Raw genomic sequence first — 18,574 nt, 5'->3', positions numbered from 1 at the left:
GACCAGTTGCTTTAAGAACTGGTATAGTGATCTTTGGGAATGAGAACCAATGGGCACATGACTCCTGAAACAAGGCTGATGGCAGCTGAGTCTCTTAAAGTCCAAGTGCTTAGAAGTAGGGGCAGTTTTGTTTTCACCTTTGAATGTCAGTAGATTACAACAACATTTTTGCCTGAGTGTGCTTAGAACATCACGACCCAAGACCTCAATATTGCAGTGTCTTGTCTGTGCTCTCTATTTTGTCCATGCCACTGATGAGGCTGTGCAGTTCAAGTTCAGCAGAATCTCTTTAGAGATCTGGGGGTCTGTGCCACGTGAGCATCTTCCTTTGGGACAGAAGTGGGGTGCTTTAATGGAATAAGGTTTGCAAAACTACTCGAGGTCTTGTGGCTTGCACTGGGAGACAAATTCCAGCTGCATTCTGCTTGTTGGCAGGCTGCTGAGGCTCACTTAGAAAACGTCCTCCTACACCCCATGAATGGCTAGGTGGATGTTGATGTGTTGATGCTGGACTGTTGTCTTCCATCAGAAATAACAGGAAGCATGATGTGGGGCAGCATTGCACAGCCAGTTGGTGGAACTGAGGCCTGGATAACTCTGACCCAACCTTAAAATTCACATGCAGATTAAGATTTACTGGAGAGCATTAAAATGTCATGAGTGTGCCATGGTCACTTGGTCTCTCCAGCTTTGCAGATGAGAGAATGTGAGAATGACATGTTTTTGGAGGAGTCTTAAAGAGCAGGCTGCTTTGGTATTTAAATATGTATCCATGGAGGCGGGTAGTTGTGTGTGTTGGAGAAGAAATGTGTGTTTATTTGCTTGCTTGGATGACTGTTCAACCCACCACTTGTAGCGTGAAATATGAATTTGGAGAGCAGCTAATAGAATGGCTCCAGTGGCTGGGAGCAGATGTGGGGTGGGGCATTCAGTCTCCAATGTGTATTTAACGAGCTCTGTTTTAAAGACTGGATATAGAAACGCAGCTATGCATGTAACCCTTACAATGCTTTGACTGTTGGGTTCTTGCTTAATTGCAGTTCTAGTTAAGTGAAAAGCTTTTCACTTCTGATCGTCTTTGGTGGCTTTTGAAGCCTTAGCTGCTGCTTGAATGTCTAGAAGCAACCTCTTCCCCAGATGACAGCCATCCAACAGCTCTTAACTCAGTAACTTCTGATGTAGGGCAGCGAGGTCTTCTTGACCTGACTTTAGGCTAACAGATAAGCAGCCTGGCCTCAGATAAAAACATGCTGCATTACAAAGGTTTAGCTGTCTCTGGAGTCCAGCTAAGAGCCAATCTGTGAATAACAGCTTAAAAATGAATTTATCATAGGATTTTCTTATGCTCTCTTTTTATGGAAAAAAAAAAATACAATCTGTCTACTCTATGCAAATAGTAGCAAAAACAGAAAGGGAGATGGAGGAAAAAAGCCAACACCCACCCTGTTTGGTCTGTAAGAACTTCATAAAATAAATGGTACTGTGTGATAGACTGAAATATCTGCTTTCAATGTGGAAAAGAGTGGATGGGAGGCATAAACAACTTCAACAGCCCTAAAACCTTCTTGATTCAGGGTATCTGAAATTCCCTCTGGGTAGCTGACATCTGGTTCATCCCACAGGTAAAGGCAGCAAGAACTTGCCAACCAGAACCATCCTGATCCATCTTAACTGTCCCTCAGTACTCTCAGCCATCTGGACTTTGGGGATTTTTTTCCTTGAGTAGACACTTCCTTCTGGTCCCTGGTCTTTTGAGGGAGAAGGCATCAGCACCATGGCTTGAGAACTGCTGTAAACCAAAAGTGTTCCTTATTCTCTTGTCTATTTGCACATCTCCTCTAGCAGTGCTGAGGTGGCTTTGGGATGCTTTGCTCTGCCTGAGAGCCTTCCTCCTTCATGAGGTAGAAGAGGGATGAGCTCTGGTTGTACATCTTGCAGGATGTTCTCAGGAAACCAATGCACCCAGACATGGTAGCAGTCCTTCCATCTTCTTAGCAATGGCATTTCTCTCAATCCAAATGAACTGTCAGATGAAACGTATGTCTTTGGGAGAAAAGCATTAAAGTATTGCAAAAGTCCTGGGGGTTTGCAAGATGGATGCAGAAAATTGAGGTCTGCCATGTGAGTTCTGCTAATTAAAAAAGCATCTGAAATTAACCCTTGGGATAAACATCTCCTGTGAGAACCAGGATGTCCCTTTTTCAGAGACGCAGTGTTTAATCTCTTAAGACTCTCTCTTGGGTCACACTGTGTGGCAATTTGTAGTAGATCTGAGAGACTTCTCGACTTAGCCTCTGGCAACTTTCTGGCTGAACGTTCAGATTCGCATCTGAGGGACTTTCAACTTGGAGTGTGTGGAAAAAATTCAGAACTTACTCCTCTGTAATCTGAAATGTTGAGAGTTCAGGCCCAATTCAGACAGCTTTTTGTCAAGTCATCTTGCTTATGGGTTTGATGGCCAAGTCCTGCTGCGAGCCTGTAGGCTAAGGTAGTGGTGTGGAGGTGGCACGAGAAGTGACTGGGTTAATGATGTGTGAGGTTGGCGAGGTTGAGAGGCTTAAATCATGTGTAATGTCACAGGAGACTTCACTATGAAGCAACAAATGTCAGAGCAAAGCCAAGAGGAGTGCTAGCCAGAACTGAGCAGAGTAGACCATGCATACCTATTCTGGACCTCATTTGTTGCATGGTGGTCGGTGTTCTCAGCAAGCGGTTCATAGCTTTTCTGGCTGTAAAATATGATGTCCCAGCATGAGTGCCTTTGAGTGTCAGGAGGCCTTTCTGGGGACATGGCAGCTCTCTGAAATGTTCTTTTGGGGGGGGGGGGGGGAAAAGCAGAGCTCTGCAATTGAATTCAGTCAAATTCAAGATGTGTAGAACAGGAATCCTACGGTGTGGGACAAAGCAGGACATGCTGTGCTGTGTATTCTGCTGGGGTTTCCTTTCTTGTTAAATGACTTAACAGAAGGAAGTCGTAGCCCACTCACTGTTCCCTCTTTTGTCTGGAAGAGTTAACTTTGTAGCACAAAAACAATTTGGCACGGAAGAGTTGACCACATTGGGTGAAAAGTGGAAATGCATTTGTTAAATGGTGACTTTCTTGGGGTATTGCAGGGTGCCTCTTTATAAGGAGAAAATCTTCTGTTTCTCCTTATGTTTCACTGTTTTGTTTTTTTTTTTCAGTTGTATTCAAGTCCATTTTGACAAATTCAAGATGTTTATCATGTGTGGCCTTGCTATAGTGTGCATCAAAGTCCAGATGCCTATTGAAATTGCTGTGGATGCCTTGGCTTTGGCCACCTCATACCTTAGGAGCAAGGATGCATGTCAGGATGGTGTGGCCAGAGGGAGCTGGGTGTAACACACTTAGATTCATTAAGGTTGGAAAGACCACTGAGATCACTAAGTCTATAGTTGGCCCTGGTTGTGCAAGAGAAAAGGAGAAGCCCAAGAGGCATCATGCAGTGCTGTTGGGTTAAAGGCTCCAAAACCTGAGCTATATACATAGAGTGGTTTTGAATGAAGAGGAATTGGTGGCAGAGCTGCAGAGCTCTTGCTTCTGTCTACACCTGCTTAGGTCTCTTTTATCTCCAATATCTCTCAGGGATCTTGCCCAAACTATTTTTTGGCCAGCTAAAGAAAGCCTATTACAGGTCTACAACTGTGAGAATGTACACACAAGAGCAGCAGATATAAGAGCTTTGTGTGCCTCTGCCTTTGTCTAGATGGCTGAAAACCTAGAGAGTAACCCTCAAAGGCCATGCCTCCTGCCTCAATATTTCTAAGAACTGAATGATGTGAGCAGGCTGTGTTTGCACTGGGAATATTACGGCACTCAGAAGTGACACCCTTAATTGGGATCTGCCTTATGGGCCAACTCATTCGGTAATAAAACACAGCACTTCTTGCATACAATTCCTATTTTTTTTTAATTTTTTTTTTTTTTTACCCCCCCAAAGGCCAGGAGGCTCCAAGTGAATGTGCTGTTCTCAACTGTGGCTTTCTTCCCTGCTGCTGCTGGCAGAGATGGGCCTTGTCCCAGCAGCAGTTCCCTCTGTGAGTGATAAAGGGCAGAGATGAGGGGAATTGAGCTTATCTGTGTGAGGATTTGGGGAAGGATCACCCAGATGCACGTGTGGCATAGAGTGGAACAAAGCTTTGCTCTCGCTGTTCTATTCACATCTTGAACCCAGGCAAGCTGCTGCATCTATGGCTCTGTTTCCAACCATTTTTTTTTCTTTGAGGCTAGCAGAGAAGGAGTAAAAAAACAGCTGGGGCTCCTCCCCAGGAGATGCTGAAAGTCCTAGTCACTCTTTCGAGTGTTCTTACCACTCTCGTGGTTTTGCTTTGCTGCATGACAGCCCTGGAGCTATTCCTGCCATGGGTAATTAATGCAAGCTGAACCAAAATGCTGCAGCATTCCCCTGGCCAGGGCTGACAGCACAAACAACTGCCCCTGCATGGCCAGGAAGCTGTTGAGCAAGGAAACTTCCCCTTGAGCTGCTTTTGGAGGTGGGGGAGGGAGTCCTTCCTGCACCTCTTTCTTAGCTGTCTTTGGATGAGCTATGCAGTCTGGCCCTGTGTAACTCATGTAATGGCCTTAAGTTGTGCCAGGGAAGGATCAAATTGAACTTAAAGTTTCTTCTCAGAGTGATCAGACATTGGGAGTAGGCTGCCCAGGGGAACAATGGAGTTACCCTCACTGAAGGTGTTCAAGAACTGTGGAGATGTGGCACTGAGGGACGTAGTTAGTGGGAATGGGTTGGTGGTTGGATTTGATGGTCTTAGACACCCTTTCCAACCTTTGTTCTGTGTTTTGACTGGTGTGGAAGGGGAACAACCCCTTCATCCCTCTGAGCTGGGATGAAGAGATGAGTCTGCTGGAGGTAAAGTGGCTGCAAGCTGGGTGTGGGTTGTGGTTGTGGGCTGCCTCCTCCACAGTGGCAGGCAGGATGGGAATGGTGGGGCTGGTAAATGGTATTGGCCTCAGGTGGAAAGGCTAGAGGCAAAGTCAGCCTGAGATAGTCTGCTTGGTTAGTGTATTTCTGCCTTCCCCTTGGAAGAAGTAGTCTTGAGTGGGCTGTGAAGCAAATGGTGAAAGCTTCTACTAGTGCAAGGTGACTGCTGTTGCTTCATAACTCGTTATTAGCACTCAACACTGCTGATCTGAATATGGGAAATTGAGTGCATCTGTGTGGTGAATGCCTTATAGGTTAGGTAAGGTGCCATGTGCTGGGATGTGGTCAGGGATGTTTTGCTCTCTATGCATGTGAAGCAAGAGGGAGGAGGGCTCTGAGGATACCCTGGAGAGCTCCTGAGCTTGTCCTGTAGCAGCTCTGTTGGAGTCACAGCTTCATTCTCCGTAGCACAGCAAAGAGGGAAGCAGGCAGTGTTGGCAGTGTCTGGTGTTCACAACCCTCAACAGCTCTCAGGAGCATTGGTGGTGAGGAGTACTAGGAGCCCGCTCATGTCCTGCTGGTCTCAGATGCATCGTGAACTTCCAGTTCTCAGAACTGGCTCTGAAGGACGTGTACAGAAAAGGGTTGCTTTTACCCTTCTTGAGGTTGCGCCAACGAATTGCATTCTTGAGATATCAAGCAAAACTCCTGATTGCTCCTTGTGAGTCCCTTCCAACTTGGGGTATTCTATGATTCTATTATTCTAGTCTTGTTAAGAAGACCCTTGGCAGCCTTTAGGTCTCTTGGGTACACATCTCCAGCCACTGGTAGGACACAGTACTCATCTTCCATTTGCACAACAGTCTGGCAAGTAGAAAGACCACTCTGGGGGCACAGTCTTGTTCCAGCACACGTGCAAGTTCATGCTGTAAAGCTAGGGAAATGTACAGAGTGGGAAAACTTGTTGATTCTTGTGTTGTGAACCTACTTGTATGCACAGCCTGTTACTAGGGAAGGTTGCGTGGTAGTCTGTATGCATCTCAACATGACTGGGAAGCATTTATCTGAAGAAAGCCACTTCAAAGCTTCTCAGTTGCTTCCCCCGGAGTTCTCAGTTCTGTTCATGTGGGCTGCCATGTTTTGTACCTTCCAAAAAATGTTACCAAGCTGCTGTGGTTGCTGTGCAAATCACCTCACGTTGGGGCACAGGTGTTACTGCCTCAACAATAACCCAATTTCTGGAAGGCTTGTGTTAGCAGGAATTGTTCTGCTAGGATAATCAGTGGACAACTACTTACCACTCAACTTTTTGGTTCTGTGTTGCTGCTATTCACAACTGTTAACCAAGTCAGGCTTCATCAAACCTGTGTCCAGAATCATTACCAGAGGACAGATCACAAAGGGAAGTGGAATGGGAATGTGTTACTGAGTCCAGCTTGCTTTAGCCTACCTCTGCTTATCAAAGTTGTATTCCTTCAGGCTATGGCTAATTCTGTTTCAAAGCTACTGGAGGTCTGAATGGCTTCCTATGGTATGATCTTTCTGTGACTTGGGGCTTCTTGGAAATGGAGTGAAAAATTTGTGGCTTACCCAGATGATAGGGGAGGAAAAGCACTTATTTCTTGGAGTCCAGGGGAAGTGTCTTCATCTTTTTGCTCCCTTCATTCTGTGAACCTGGCTTGTCTGCCTTAACATACAGTGCTCCAAAATGCAGTGGTGCCTGTGCTTGCCCCTCCAGCAGCCATGTGCATTGGTGGTGGGACCAGAAAGGCAAAAAAGAGCCTTAAAAAATGGGTTATGTGCAAGGAATAGTGAGTGATTAACTTTCTTCTAAGCTGGAGACGGTCACTAAAGAAACTGAACGAAGGTGTGTGAGTATTGGTTCAGGAAGCATATTGTTACAAGAAGAGTTTCCATGCTGCAGGATTTTAGAGGTGCTGAAGCACAGGTAGCATCAAAGAGTGATGACCCCTTCTTTGGAGGATGCTGTAGGCTGTGAAGTGTGGACACCCAACACTGGAAGGCCTCGGTCATCAGACCTGTTGGAGGCTCAAGAAGTCCTGTGAGGTCTTCCCAGACTCCTCTGCTGGTGCTAAAGCTCTCTCCTATGTATCTGCTTTACTGGATGCAGATTTTGTTGGTTCATGAAAAGAGCTGAAAAGGCAATTCTGCTTTGCCCCATAAACATCCCCAACAGTTCCCCTTATGTTCAAAGGTATCAGCAGTAAGAGTGCCCCAGGGTTTGCCTACTTTTCTCTGCAGGACTAAAACATGAACACGGTGTCTTTGTAGGAAGTATTGCCAGAAGCCCTGTGTATGGGTGGTGTAAGATGGGCTTTTCTGTTTGCATCGTGATCTCTTCTCCAGTTATTACTAATTTTCCTTAAGTTTTTCACAGGACTTGCTGAACTGCTTCCCCACAGTTTCTATTGCTTGTTGATGACCTCAGCATTTCTGGTGGAAATGAAGAGGATGACTTAACCTCATCTTTCAGAAAGACAGATAATTGCCTTGAATCTGGTTAGGATGGTATTCTCAGTACTTGAATATGCTGTTTAGAATTGGGACAATGCTATTTAGTGACTTCGGTGTCTTTCATGAGTGAAGCTGAAAGCAGTCTGACTCAATCCACACTAGATCTAGGCAGTGATAAGCCTGATGTGCACTAACATCAGCTGCCAGTTGTTAAACAATTGTGAGCTGGAACTCAGCTTGGGCAATAAAGGACAAGACAACAGGCTTTGAATTTCTCAAGGATTGTCAGATGTAATTTACCTGCTTTTTTTTTTGGTAGAGTTTGAAACCTACAGTGATTTTTGGTACTGAGGCAGAGCCAGCATGTCTCTGGTGTGGAAAAGCACAAATCTGGACTTAAATAGCTTCTCCATCTGCTGTTGGGTTACAGAAACCAGAGAGACAATGTGTAGGTGGGCTGTTTAGAGGTGGGTAGCAAGATTGGGTTAACCCTTCAGTGAGGATCTTTTTTTGTGCTAACAAGACCACTTATAATTGTGGACTAAGATGGACATTTTAGTCCCAAACTGTGGTGTTCTGACTCCTTTATACTTGGGAAGAGGCAAGAGGCCTGGGGAGCTATTCCTCAACAAATCATGATCCCAACTGGGCTCCCAGTGCTTAGTGATGTTCATAGCATTGCCTCAGAGTACAGTAAAGTATGTTGACCGTGATAATTCTGGCAGCAATCATTAAAATAGCCTGAGCAAGCTAAGGGAGCCCTGGGGCACTTATTGGCAGAAGATGGATGGAGTTGACTGCTGTTTCCTTTTCTAGTATCTAGTCAATAAAATACTTGTAATGGCAGGCAAGTCCTCTATTCAGATGCACTGTAGGCATCTGCTTTTATGTCTCTAAGCTGAAAACAGAACTGTGCAAGAGCAGCAATCTACCCAAGTCATCCTCACTCAGTGCTGCCTTGATTTGCTTCCTTCTGTTTTCACCAGCTGACAGCATTACAGAACTTGTTTGTAGCTTGGGCTGAAAGTGAGAGATTTGAGGGAACAAAGCTTATGTTGACTGTTGTAATAACTGTATGGCCAAGGAGATAATGTGTATACTGAAATAAATGCGTTTACAGTGCTTTGGAGAAGAGCCATGCTAGCTGCTTAATGCTTGGCACATTGATATGAAGGCAAATATATCTGTAATATTACTGCTTGGGAGTGGTTATTTGTTTGATGAGGTCTTTTGTGCATTGACATGTTGGGTACCTAGAAGGGGATGGGAGGTCATTTGCTGCATTTGGAGATGAATCGTTTTCCTTCTTCCTCTAAAGCCTAAAATACAAATAAATTACAGTAAACTTGTTCACTTAAGGACATCCTCTGTCCAGCAGGTATTGTGCATTAGTTGGTTTAATTATGTCAACTCCATGACCCTAATCCTCATTTGTTTCCAAGCTGACCTCTAGTTCAAGATCTCAATATTCAGAGACAAAATAATGGTACTTTCTTGCAGAAAGCCAAGAAGTGACAAGCAGGTTTTCAGGAGAAAAATACTGTGAATGGAGGAGCTGTTTCTAGCTCTGAACTCAAATGTTTCCAAAATCAAACCACTTTCTGGTTTCCCAGGCTGTAAAAACGTTCTGTTGAATCTAGCTGTGTGCCTTTATATCTGTCTGTAGGAGTGTTCTCAGGTTCTATAAGTCTTCAGAAGGTTGAACATACATGATTTCTCTCCAGTATTTGAGTAAACCCTTCAGTCTGCCAACAATATTGGGTAATTCAGTCGGAGGCCAAATGGTAGTTCTGTATCTAATGTGAAGGCAGTACATGGGAAAACTCTTTGTCCGTAAGCAGAGCTCTAGATCTGGCTGTCCTGGTGCTGATAGATCAGAAATGAAAAGCCTATGGGCTGATCTTTCTGACTACTTCAAACTGGTTGAAATTTTGTGGACTTTTCTTGGTTTTGGGTGACCATACAGTGTCTTGCTGCAAAGGAGTTGTTTTCCAGATGTTCTATCCAAGCTCTCAGTGCAATCACTTGCCACATCCTTGGACTTCAGGACCTTCTTGCTTGCTGGTAAAAGGGCAGGGCATGTGGGAGCTCCCCAGAGAAGGAAATTACTCTTAGGCTACTCTCAGCCTTAATTTCAGTCTTTTCTATCTACTTCCTGAGGATCCCCAGCCAGGAGCCAGTCTGTCTGCAGGAGGAAGCCATCTGAATGGATGGTGGTGTGCCAGCACTTCTGTAGGTGGCTTTCAAAGTCTATTAATTATCTTTCAGTTAGGATACCCAAAAAATCTGGGAGCAAAGGATGGAGGAGAAGTGTTGTAATTGCAGCTGTCTGCAGAACAGGCTCTGCAACTTGATGTATGCGTGTCTATCATGGTGAATGTTTCTGAATGCAGCTCTCAAACAAAATAAGGGCCAAGTTGGGGGCATAAAGCTTGATTCTGCAATCTCACATGAAGAATGAGGCAAGAGCAGGGAAAAATGTGGAGTAGGGCTGAACTATCTTAAAACAAATGAAAAGTAGGTGGTAAGGTCCCAGAAACAGGTTGTGGCTTCCAAGCTTGGCCAGATATTTTGTAGCTTGAGTGTTGTGCACTGGGGCTGAATGTGCCCTTTCACATTGGTGAAGTGTTGAAACGATCTGGATGGGTTACAGACTCTTGATGGGGTAAGAAAAGCTGTTATTGGCAGAATTTAAACTTGCCTTGAAGTGTTTGTGCATCTGAACATGACTATATAGGGTGCAGACACCAGGTTCAGGGATGAATCCTACATTGAGTATCTTGCATCCCATGAGATGGGAAGATCTTTCCTGTCACGAGGAAGTAACTTTATGTTCTGGCACAGAACTTGAGGTAAGATACTGAATTCAGAGATAAGAACCAGTTGTTTTCCTTCCAACTCTGCTGTTCAAAAAAAAAAAAAAAAACCAACAAAAAGAGCTTGTTTGCTATATGGCAGCCTTTGGGTTTTTTCCAGCTTGTGCAGGAATAAAAATCTCCTGGGAGAAGATAGCTAGATTGCAGGCTAACTGGCTTCATCATTGAAAACTTTCCTGCTAGTCAGCCAAAATTACCTTGCTTGGATTTATTCTGTTCTTTTCCAGTTCCCCTGTCTTGAAGCCTATCCACAATTGCTTTCGTCACAGGTCAGTTTTCTGAGAAACCTTAATCATTTTATTGTTTGCTCTGAGGATCCTGTTTGATTCTGCCAACAGTGGTGGAGTGAGCGTTTCCAATTGCAGGCTTTGAGTCTACCTGCCCAACATTTAATGCCAAGCAATGGAGCTCTATTTCTTGATATGCTGGCTGTTAAATCAAGCTGCTTGATTATGAATAGGACAAATGTAACCCACAAAAGAGATGATGTAAAACATGCCAGTCTATCAGTCTGCCTGGAAGCTTTCATGGAAGAGCTTCTCCTCGAACCCCTTGTAGACTGCCTGGTGACTTCAAGGGTGGTGTTTGGTTACTAAAGGATTAAATATTTTCCTTCTGCCTTACAAAGACTGAAAAGAAAGGCAGAAGGCTTCAGATAGCCCTGAAACCTGGTGTTCTTATGAAGGGTTGTGTAAAGCAGCCTTACACATACCATTCATCACATGATTGTGTTCTTGAGAATGAAGACAGCCTTCCTATGGAAAATGGAATTATGTGGCAGCCCTTGGAAGGGGGAGATGAAAACCTACCGAAACAGAGCTTTGAGCTGATGCACCAAGATGCAATGTGACTTTTGCTTTAACAACCAGAAGTTCTCTTCTGCAACTGTGCAGAACTATACAACTATGTAAGTCCTACAGTCATTGCAAATAGCTATTATTTTTTCTGCTTGGCTTTGTCACTATTCATAGAAAGACAAGGCCTTGATGGCATTAATGTATAGCATTCAATGCAGAAACTCATTGTTGCTGAGCTGCTCCCTAATGGCATTAAGGGTTTTATTTATCCAGTTCTCCAAGCAGTGGGAATGCTACTGGTCTAAACTAGTTTTAAAGAACAAATGCTATCTAATAGCTCACATATTTGGGTCAGCTGGGCTTTTTAACATCCAAAGAGCTTGGTTTTGTTTAATCTGGCAGTAGGGAGGGTAACTTTGTATGGGAGTTAGATTACAAAATCTTGACTTTGCTGTTGAGAGGTGCAACTAGTGCTTATGATGAACTGGTGGCAAGGACTACAGGCATCCTGAATCACAGTAGCTGATGGTCCCTCTGCATCCACATTTCCTACCTGTGTGTGGAAATAAGGCAAAGCTGTGGCTGTATCTTCTGGCAGTGGCTTGTGTAGTCTTTTATGGCCCTGATCATCAGCAAATGATTTAAGCTTTTGAGTAACAAGAGCACAATTTTAACCGTCTGCACTTTGGTATGTGTGCATCCCACTACTGCTTTCATGCTCTAATTAGCTCTGAAAGGCTCACTTGTAAATGGGAGAATTATATTCTATATTTATAGGGCTGGAACAGGATTGGTTTTAATTAAAACTCGAGCAACTTTTAAGGATGTGAATGCTACCTGACTGCTCAGGGCTAAAGCTAACACCTCCTGATGTGTGTCCTGTTGGTAACCAAAGAGCACCTTCATTCCCTAACAGAAAGAGGAGACTGCAAGCCATACAGCTCTACGTTTGATTGTGTTCCTAACAAATTTTAATAGGACAAAACTCTTTTAACAGCTAATAGTGCCATTGAGGTGCTTTAGTAGCTCCTGTGGTGGGGGGCTTTTTCTTAACAGTGGGGAAAAAATGGATCCCCTTGTTTATTAATTGCAGCCCGAAAGCTGTGTTTGTGCTGGCGGTGAGGATGCAAAGCTGTGTATTGGTCTGTCCAAGGGTGAGAATTATCTTGCTAATTATCTTGGCTTAGTCTGATCGTGTTTGTGAAAGCACATTGTTAAAACCCAAAGCTATAGCTGATGGGGTCTTCAGATCACCATGAAATCCTGTATTTGGTTGGCCAGGAGGCTCTCCAATTCCAATAGGGACCAGGTGTAACTACTTAGCCATGTTCCCTTTCTAATGAGAGAGTTATCTTGCATAGTATCATTCCCCTTCTGGCTTGTGATGCTGCTAGCTTCTAGCTCCATTTTATTGTATTTAAAGGACAGGAGTCTTGTCAAGAATGGATGTTCTGTTGAATTGGTAGCTCACAAATCTGAGCAGGTGCAAAAATCCATCAGTTACACAGTCATAGAATATTGCAAATCCAGCCCCTGGATCCACACAGCACCACCCAAACCTTCTGTCTGTGAGAGGTGGAGTTCAAGGCCAAGGAACAGTAATAGGATGAGAGGTGATGGCCTCAAGTTGTGCTGGGGAGGGTCAGCTTGGATATTAGGAAAAAATTCCTTCTCCCAAAGAGTGGTAATTTACTGGCAGAGGCTGCCCAGGGAATGAGTGGTGGAGTCAGCATCCCTGGAGATGCTCAAGAACCATGGAGATGTGGCTCAAAGGGTTTAATAGACAATATTGGTGGTAGGTAGGAAGTTGGACTTGATGATCTAAGAAATCTTTCCCAGCTTTTGTGATTCTATGGCTTTCATGTGCTCAGCTCAAACCTCCTGCTGGCTGCTTGCATTAGGCAAACTTAATGCCTCTTCTACTGCATTGTCTGCCCAAGTACCCAAGCCTGACTCCAATCTGTGCAGTGTCAAAGCTGGAGGTGCTGAATCATCACAGAAGGCAGAAAACGAGTGCATGCTACTTGTACATTGCTGGGAGGGCGGCACCTCAAGGAAGAAGCAAGAGGCTTTTCATGCAACTCAAATTAAATTAAACAAGCATAGCAAACTGTGAATCTGTTTCAGCAGCAAGTAAAACACTACTGGGCTTTGAAGCCCGTTGTGGAACTTGAGGTTTTTTTTTCTGTTCTTGTGTGTTTGCTGCCAGCAATTGTATCTGTTCAGGGAGATGAAAGTTGTCATCCCAAAGTGTGAAGAATCTTCAGAACCGCATCGCAGCATATGATCCTTTCTTCTGTCAGAAGAGGGGTTTTTAGGCTGTTTAAAGCTAGCTGGCTTTAGTTCCCCCATGCAAGTCCCCATGATGCTGCTGAGTCTGCAAAAAATGGCTTTGGCCAGGAAATGCTGGTCTTCATTTGTCTTGTGTTCTTCTCCCCTGTTTCCCGTGTGCTTTTGCTTGGTATGAAACCAATCCTTGGTGTCCTTCCCTTCTTGGTCATGAAGATTTCAGGTATATATTTACATCTGTGATTATAGTGTGAGCTAAGTGGATAGCAGGCAAGGGGCTTTGGTGATGTGCATAGCTGAGATTGAAGATAATTCCTCATTGAAGCCTTTAGATGTTGCTGAGTGTCCTTGTTTATCTGTTGCCTTCAGTTGTATCATTCTTCATTTCTCTTTTATATGGCATCATCTGGATTTGCTGCTCTTGTCTGTCCTTTGAGCTTCATGATGTGTTTGGCTGAGTCTTGGGTAATGGATTTAGAAATAAATGATGGTCCTGAGCCCTGAAAATAACTAACCTAAACTCCTTATCACCAGCCTGTTGCCTCCAGGAGCAGTGAAAAGATTCACATTGAGTTGCTGCTGGGTGCAGAAGGGAGGATGGGTTCTCTGTGGCTGGACTGATTACCGAGGGTTTTTTCTTTAAATTGCACACACACACAAAAGAAAAAAGGCTGGTAAGTGTCTTCTCTCCTGGAATCAACAATCTTTTAATGCTCTGAGGCTGAACTCAGCTATTCAGATGCAGCTCTGTGCATTTGTGTGTTTATCTCTGCCTGAGACCTACTTTGGTTAACAGGGCTCATTGTATAGCTGTAACATCTCTCACAGGGTATCCTTTTTCCCGTGATCTTCTCTGCATAGAAAGCAAAGAGCTGAAAAACATCTTTTTCCATATTGTAATCTGTGGCTGCAGATCTGGCTGCATCTCAGCTATCCTGCTGTGCCCTATAATGATGAGATGTGTCAGTTCTCAGGCACGTGCAGGAAGCTGAGGTGATACTTGGGGAAGTTCCCTGCTGCTGTGAGGCCTGGAGAGCAATGGTAGAGGTAGAGATGTGGTGTGTTGTTGTTAATGAACTATGCTGTGCTTTGACAAGCTCTATGGAGATGTCCTTTTAATTGCTACGGAGAGCTAAAACTGGCACTCAGGTGTTGAAGTGGATGATTGGAGCTTCACTTACTGGTAGGAGCTGGATCTCAGTGCCACACTCCTTTAGCAGCACCGTTCTCTGGATTAGCCATGAGCAACATTGCTTCCAACTCTGGCTCCAGTCCTTCTCTCAAGCAAGTTGTGTTCAGGTGCTGGAGAACAAACCACAGCTGTAGGGGCATGAAATTCTGCAAGTTCACATGCTGTTGCACCTCTTTGAGCTGCTCTGCTCGTACTTTCCTTTACCATATTGAGTCTTCCTGCCTATTGCTCTTCTGCCTTCCTATAAGAGATGGAATGACTTAGAATCATTGCATCACCGAGGTTGGAAAAGATCTCCAAGATGTCTTATCCAACTGTGTACCCACCACCAAACCATGTCTTGAGATGGTGTTTGGTGTGTGGTAGGACTCCAAGGTGTGGATTAGGCTTAGGTTAGGCTTTAGAATCACAGGTTAGGTTCATTCTTGACATTTTCCTGGGGAAGCCTGGAAAGATATTCCCATCTCTGATGTCCCTGTGATGGGGAAGACCTGAACATTCCCTGTTCCTGGGAACAAGGGATGCTTTTCTCACCCTGTGTTCAGACAGTTTTCAGGTATGGCCAAGTAGATCCCAGTCAGTGTTCTGGCCCTTATGCTTCCAGGCAAGAAGAAGAGGATTTGTTCTGTCTCTGCTTACCAGCCTAGTCAGAAGCCTGGTGATGTTGGTGTCCGCCACGTGAGCCACATTTTAGCATTGCATGCCCAGCATCATTGGCCATAGCTCTGCTGGCAGATGAATCTTCATGTTTACAGGATCATCCAGGCTTTTCAAAGGAATCCTTATCCCTTCTCATCCTGTAGAGATGAGGCTTAACTGGAGAACTCCTCCAAGAGATCTTTGGAGCACACTGATGGTGAGAGCACCTTCCTCAGTCTGAAGGATGCATATCTTGGGACCTGGGAAGTGAGTTGTATTTAGGATAAGCACTGCAGTAAATACAGTTGTGATCTTTGATGGCTTGGTCCTGCTTGCGTCTCCCTGCAATTGGTGGCAATGCAAGTTGGCTGCATGGTGTTGGCCCTAATAAAAGGGGCATGCTGGCGTGACTTCTGCCAAGGAGTTTCTGCCTCTGGCAGAGCATGTTAGGCTGGCTGCTTTCCCCAGCTCCTACCAGAGCCAGGAGGAAATCACCATCTGGGTGCAATCTGCACTCCAGGAGCCTGCCCTTCCCAGCAGCTCTCCGGCTGGGTGCCAGCTCTGCTCCTTGCTGCCCTATAGAGCTCCAGAACCTGTAGAGGAAGAGCTGAAAAGACTTGAGGGGCTTGGGAAGCTGTAGAAGAACAGATCTGCAGGAGGGAGATGAAGGAATAAGTAACGTTGTGCTGCTTTCATGCCTTGTCTTGAGTTACTTTTCTGTGACCACTTCTGAAGTCTTATCTCCAATATAGATGGTGGTGGTGGGGAGAACAACCCTAAGAGCAAAAGATTTGGCTCTTACAGGGTAATTTGAGATGTGCACCTTCACATCTGGAGGGACCAGTTCAGTCCTGCCGAAAATTTGGTTGCTTGCTTTTGCTGTCAGTTGGTGAACAGGCATGAAATGATGATCGCAGCCAGACAACTTGCTTTGGTGTCTCAACCTCTTGTTGACCACTTGTCACCTTGGCCTCTGATACTGAATCCCCTTGATTTCTGAAAACAAATCTGGGGCCCCAACCCAGCATGGATCTCTGCACACCGTTGTGCTAGAGTGACTTCCAACACGTGTCCTGCAGTGGGATCCTTAGTGCTGTGGTTGCAATTTGCAGTGTTCAGCTCCAGGGCTGAGACCAAAGGGTTTTGGAGGACTCACTGAGATAGATGCTGAAATCCTCATCATCAAGGTGTTAAAAAGGGAGATGTTATCCGGCTGCTGCTCCCCTAGAGGGGCTTCCAGCAGGACCCTGTGCTCCCTCTGCTGTGCTGCAGCATTTATTGCATGGTCCTGCAAGCAGAGCTGCTCTCCTGCAGCTGGGGTCAGACCAGGCTGTGCCATTGGAGCTTAGTGCAAAGCAGCTTGTTTCACTTCAGTTTGCAGGAGGGATTGAAGGGGTTCAGGGTGTGATTAAAACAGGATAAAGCAACACGAACTGCAGGTTATGGTTGTATTTAATTTACCTTTTATTTTCATTCCACGAGCAGTTTTTTTTTATGTCAAGTCTTGGCTGTGTTGCAGGCATGGAAATCCCAGCACCACTTCATGCATGGGTGCTTGGTAGGAGTCACTGTGCAATGCTTGGATCCCACCTAGTCTTTCTTTCTAGGCTCCAAACACTTGTAATCTCTGGTGCTAGCCCACCACAAAAGCCATGGTATTGGTGGAAGTGTCTCACTAAAAGGCAAAGATGCCCAATATCTGTCAGGACTGAATGCAGCCCCAAGCCACCCTTGGAACAAAGAGCTCCTCAAAGCCAATGTTTGAGGAAAAAATAACCTTGCTACGAGGAAAACGAACTTTCACTTTAAGTTGTCTTTGCATTAAGTTATTTTCTCATTTAGGCTCAGGGTTGGGTTTAATGTCTGCTCCTTGGATCGTGCTCCCTCTGGGTGACTCTGCTTAGCTGGGCTGGTGGAGTCTACTGGCATAGAACAAAGCTGGAGCCATTGGGATGGACCAGAGAGTGCCAGACAGGAGGTATCTGATATCTTCTCTGGTGCCACGCATCAAATCAGATAAGCTGATACCTGTGTTCATTGTCCAGAAAGCTGTGCTGGTGGTGGGGTAATATTTCTAGGAAGGGATACGTGCTGTTAGATGATAACTCTTCGTGGTGAGGTATGGTAGGTCTGAGGTATAAAAGGAAAGGAATATTGGGCTCGGTTGCCCACAGTTGGCTTTGTGTCTGTAGGATAAGTGTCTTGGAGGAATTCTCCAAGCTTCTGCAGCTTTGGACCTGTTTCCTTCCCCTACCAGTCTGGCTGACTCAAGTCTTGATGTCTTCATGGTGGACTCTGCACATAGCAGGGGGTTGAAACTAGATGATCGTTTATGGTCCTTTTCAACCCATGATTCACTGCTATGGGGCTGGAGGAAAGAGCTAGAAGTCTATGGAATACAGTAGACTTTGATTTCTAGAAAAGCAACCCACTTAATAGTTTTTCCCAGTTGTCTCCTGACTGCAATCAAAAGGTGGGAACTTTGACTGTCCTAAAGGGAGGAAAGGTGGGGAAACAATAAAACCATCCAGCTTGTGTGACTGCGTAGCTATTTATCCTAAGGTGATATAGCACAGCTTCTGGAGACAGTGCAACTTTCCTCTATTTGCCATCTTGCTTTTATTCCAGCACAAATGTTAGGTTTCAATCTCTGCTTTTTTTTTTCCCTGCAGGTGTTCACACTGCAGGTATGAAATGAGCTCATGGCTGAGTCCCTGTTCTCTGATTCCTTTCCTTGCTCCTGGTGATGGCACTCAGATGCTGCTGGGAGAGGGGTTTGGGGCAAAAGGCACTGAGGTTTGCTCTGGTTGTGAGGAAACAACGTAGCAGCAAATGAGGAAAAAAAATAAATAAATCACAAAGTCAAGTTTGCCTGCTTTTGTTCTTAAAGGTTGTAGAAATGTTTGTTGTGTGGTTTTGTAGAGAAGCTTGATGTGCTCCAAGGGTTTGTTTTGAAACCTGGCTGTCTGCTCTGGGCTCAGATGAACCTTTGGGATGTATCTGGGATGGTTCTGAAGGGGCAGAGAAGTGGCTTGGTGAAAAGGACTTTGTGATGTGAAGCTGCTGGGAGGGGGTCTGGAGGAGGCCATAAGGATGCACTGAGGGTTGGAGGTGTTCAGCCTGGAGATGGCCTTGGGGGGGAGACCTCAGTGTGTCCTTCCAGTACCCAAAGGGAGCTTAAAACAGGAGAGAGAGTGACTCTGTATGTGTCTGAGAGAGATAGGAGAAAGGGGATGCCTTTAAACTAAAGGAAGGGGGATTTGTATTAGGTGTTGAGGGAAAATTATCAATGAGAGAATGGTGAGACCCCAGCAGTGCTGCCCAGAGCTGTGGGTGCCCAAGGCTATGGATGGGACCTGGGCAGCATGAGCTTGATGTCTGGTTTAGCAGTTGGTAACCCTGTCTGCA

The 18,574-nt window shown here is 45.1% G+C and overlaps 1 protein-coding gene across 1 annotated transcript in view; it reads left to right on the top strand.

Annotated features, from left to right (window-relative positions):
• The window catches only part of SLC4A11 (solute carrier family 4 member 11), a 134,645-nt gene that overhangs the window by 19,938 nt on the left and 96,133 nt on the right, over positions 1–18,574 (top strand). The window lies entirely within an intron of this gene.

This window comes from Phasianus colchicus, chromosome 4, assembly GCF_987193195.1.
Source record: "Phasianus colchicus chromosome 4, bPhaCol1.hap1.1, whole genome shotgun sequence".
NCBI classification, from domain to species: domain Eukaryota; kingdom Metazoa; phylum Chordata; class Aves; order Galliformes; family Phasianidae; genus Phasianus; species Phasianus colchicus.
The sequence above is the reverse complement of the archived record's forward strand: the minus strand, read 5'-3'. Positions and strand labels throughout refer to the sequence as shown.